Below are 4,360 nucleotides of genomic sequence, written 5' to 3'. Positions count from 1 at the left end.
ATGAGGAGCAGAAAGGTTCAAATTAGACCTCTGTAAGTCTGACCCACCTAGCTGCAGCAGACCCTTTGAAGGCAGTGCGCTGGTTAGTTCAATATTCTAGCTAGAAAAGAGGATTAAGAATGGGGTGGACATCACTAGCAGTCACCAATCTCCTTATCTCGTCTCCCACACAGCCTGGGCCAAAGGCTGTGTGACCAGATCCGGCCAATGATATAAAAGAAATTGTATGTGTCATTTCCAAGTTCAGACACTGGAGACGAGGCACGATTCTCCAGTCTCTCTTCTTGCCCTGTCTTGGGGATTGACAAGGCCTCCATCAGCCTGGATCCCTGAGTGACGGTGTGGAGAAAACATACGCAGCCTCTCCCCTGGCCCTGCCTCCATGTGCTGGATCTACACCTTGAGCTGGAAAGAAATCTGTGTTGTGTTAAGGCACCAAGATGGGAGGGTTATTTTGTTAATGCATGCAACATCTCCCATACTGACTAATACGAGAATTTCAGGATAATCGAAATATGGTAAAACTCAGAAAGAACACCAATTTGGACCCATCAGTTTATTGCATCTCTGCTGAGAGAGTTGGATGAACGCATTGCAGTCTCCTGGAGAACTTGGGGTTATTTGGGCCCTTAATGGTTAGTGTACAAATCTACGTCTTGGCACCTGTGTTGTCCTGGGCCATAGTTTGGACCTGATCTTCTCAGGTCTTATGTTTAGAAAATGAGCCTAGACTTCACTCACTCACTCATTCATTCATTCATCTATTCTGAACATCAGGCTATGTTAGGGACTGTGTTAGGAGCTGAAGGGGGAGGAATAACGATGACGATAAGAAGAGTTGTTGGCAGCTCGTCACAGGACAGGCACTGTGCCAAATGCTTCATACGTGTTATGAGAACTGGTGCTCACCTTGCTGAACGTGGCAAGTACCATCCTCAACCTCATTTCATGTCAGAGGGTACGGGAACCCAGAGAAGAGGGAACTTGCTCAAGGCATCACCTCCAGGAGGTGACAGAGCCAGAATCTGATCCTGGCCTCTGGACCCCAGAGCCTGTTCCTTAGCCCTGTCCAGTGGCCAGTGGTGGGACGGGAAGACCCCTCCTGCCAGCCCCTCTTTGGCACCGCCCCTGTGTTCTTGTGGCTTCCCCCTGTGAGCCCTTCAAAGACTCCCCACTGCTCTTTAGATAATGGCCTACAACCCCGCCCTGGCTTCAAGGCCCTGTGCTCAGGTCCCTGCTTCTGCCATCCCACCCTGCCACACGGACCCTTTCCAGCACTGTGGCTTTTGGGCTGTCTCCTTGACCTCTGTCACTCTGTCCCATCTGTGTGACACTTGTGTCTACCTGAGGAATCTCCCCTCCTCCAGGACTCAGCTCCAAGCCTGCATCTTCCGTGAAGCCCCCATACCCCTGCTCCTCGACCACAGAAGTGTCCGTTCCTCACAGAGCATCATCATGGTTTACCCCCGATGGGTCGCCCAACTGGACTAGAGTTCCTCGTGTTTGTTTCCGTGGCCTGGCTCACAATGGGGTTCAGCGCCCGGCTGGTTCAGTGACATCCAAATGCACCTATAGGGGAGCAATCCTGTCAGATCCTGAATGGCAGTCAGCTCCCCACGGGGCAGCCACACCTCGGCAATGGCAGACCCGGCTCTGAGAAGCAACGTCTATATACATCCCTAATCATGGGCCCAGCAGCTCCCTGGAGGCCCCTTCCCCATTTACAGAGAATAATGGCTGCCTGCAGCTGATTAGGCCCCATTTAATCCTAAATAGCAGTCATTAGAACTCACCATCCTTCGAGGTTAAAGAGGATGCAGCTGAAGGGAGAGTCGAAAAAACCACTCTTTCCATCTGAACTCAGCCCGGTTCCTGGATCTCCACAGCCATGCTGTCTAAACAGAGCCACGGCCTCCCAGGCCCACCCAGGCTCCCGGATCGGGACCTGGAGATGACGCCCATGGTTTCAAACAGTTCCCCAGGCGGCTTTCCATTTCCACCCACCTCCAAGGCCAAGATGGTAGGGTATTTCCTGGGGGTTATGAAGCTGGAAGGTTCTTCCTAGAGGCGACCATCTCTCCCTGGGGCACCTCTTCTCAACCCGCTGTGCATTTGAATCAGAGACTCTCTGGAGTGGCCCCGGGCATCAGTATTTTTTAAAGTTCCCCGGATGAGTCCAGGGTGCAGGCAGCCTGAGAACAAGTCTGCTCCGGGGCGTCGGGGGGAAGCTGGTGCAGACTTCCAGGCAGGAAGTGGTGGGAGGCTTTGCAAGAGGGTCCTGCTGCCTTCTCCGTCCCTCCCCAGCATCCACGCATCACAAATGCTGCTGTCAGAGGAAGCGAACAGGACATCTCAAAGTCACAGCAGAGGTCCGGCAGATGCCTTATGCCGCTGAGGAGGTGTGTCTGTGGGAGGTCTGTTGATTCCAGGATGTACACACCAGCTGCAGGTTGACTGAGCCTGCTTCTCCTCACCACAACCTCCTGAACTTCAGCCCTGCCTTGTTCTCAAGTCCATCTTCCCTCTTCTGGCTTCGTTGTGACATAGAGGAAAGACCCTGGACTTGGCGTAAGGATATGTGGCTTTGCTTCATAATGACCAGCCCTGTGATAATGGGGACTTTACTTACTGGACCTCTCTGAACCTCAATAACCGCATCTGTAAAACGGGGCTCATAATATCTCCCTGGCCAGGCTCAGGCAGGACGCCAAGTTGATCGTGTTGATGAAGGGGCCGGGGAACCACGCAGGACACAACCTTCATTCACTTATTCACTCAGCAAACATTTGCTGAGCAAGCCCCGCCCACCAGCTACCCAGCTGGCTGCTGGGTGTTGAAAATCGCCAGCACTTGCCGGAAAATCCGTTGACTGGATTCACTGTGAGGTCACTGGGTCCTCCCTCTCCACGGAAAATTATCTGTGGGTCGGCTGGGGAAGACATTCCAGACACAGGCCAGAAAGGTGGGTGTCAAACCTCATGGACCACTTAGAATTCAAGAGGATGAGTGAAGAGTGATTCTCTAGATTTTAAAATTGTCAGAATTTTAGCTGTGACTACTTCTTCCCCCTTTCTTGTCCTCCTTTCAGCCTTTTTAGACTGTTTCTTTCTTTTCCTCTTCTCTTTCATAAATACAGAGACCGTTACCCTGTTATCAGCATTATTTCCCATACACTATTTTCTTTCCGACAATAAACCCCCTCCTTGGAGTCTCCATTTATGAGGCTATTTGCAGTTATTTGCATTCTGACGGCTTAAATCAAATATTTTAAGACCGGTCATGAGGAGAGCAGTAAATCTATGACTGGGCTTCAGCCCAAACAAATAATAAAAAGGATCTCACGTCAAAGCCATAAACAACGGTGATGTCGGTGGCTCATTAGAGTTCAGGATGCATAATCGTGATGGATAAGTATTTTCATAAACAGGGAAAGGCAATGAGAAACCAAATGTTTGTTTTTCTTGCTTTTATTCAGTCTTTTCTCGTTATTTGGGCCTCATTGTTGTGATTTTAGATGAGTGGTTCTTGGCCTGAGAGGGTTAAGAGGCTGGCTGGTTTGGGTTCATAAATGCAGGCAGAAGTAGAAGGAAAAGAAACGCCATTGTGTGGAACCACTGGGTGAATCAGGGCCACGTCAAAAAACTCCCACGCCATTTCCTTCCTAACATCCCACCCTGTTTTGGGCCAAATTATCCTCTATTTATGGAGATCTGTGACAGCCCACGATTAGCCATGCTGTCACTATTGTGCCTCTGTTTGTGCTGGGGTCTCCCTAGAGGTGTGGACTCAGGGACTGTATTCGTTATCTATGGCTGCATAACAAATTACCCCCAAATGTAGCAGCTTAGAAGAATGAACCTTTATCATCTCACACGATTTCTGTGGGTCAGGAATCGGAGCATGGCTTGGCTGGGTGATTCTGGCTCAGGGGTCTCCCAGGAGGTTCAGCCAAGATGTCTTTCGGTGCTGAAGTCATCTGAAGGCTCGACCGTGGCTGGAGCATCTGCTGTCACGGGGAATCACTCACGTGGCTGGCAAGTTGAGTTGTTGGCTGTGGGTGGAGGCTCAGTTCCTCACCATGTGGGCCTCCCCATGGGGCAGCTTGAGTGCCCTCACAACATGGCGGCTGGTTTCCTCCAGAGCGAGTGATTCAAGAGAGCAAGGCAGAAGCCACAATGCCTTTTATGATCTAGTGTCTGAAGTCACACTGTCATTTCTGTAATATCCTATTGGTTACACAGTTCAGCTCTCTTTGGTGCTTGAGGGGACCACACCAGGATGTGGCTATCAGGAGGTGAGAACCATGGGGCCCATCTTGGAGATTGGCCACCACAGACACAGACGATCTTCCCCAAGCTCC

At 50.8% G+C, this 4,360-nt stretch overlaps 1 long non-coding RNA gene across 1 annotated transcript; it reads right to left on the bottom strand.

Annotated features, from left to right (window-relative positions):
• Window positions 1–541: 541 nt before the first annotated feature.
• On the bottom strand, window positions 542–4,152 carry LOC139074944 (uncharacterized). Its single transcript, XR_011524973.1, has 2 exons — window positions 1,794–4,152; window positions 542–1,569 (listed from the first exon to the last, which is right to left on the bottom strand). It is a non-coding gene; the product is annotated as an uncharacterized lncRNA (long non-coding RNA).
• Window positions 4,153–4,360: the final 208 nt, after the last annotated feature.

Source organism: Equus przewalskii, chromosome 12, assembly GCF_037783145.1.
Source record: "Equus przewalskii isolate Varuska chromosome 12, EquPr2, whole genome shotgun sequence".
Lineage (NCBI taxonomy): Eukaryota > Metazoa > Chordata > Mammalia > Perissodactyla > Equidae > Equus > Equus przewalskii.
This window is presented reverse-complemented; position numbering and strand designations above follow the sequence as displayed.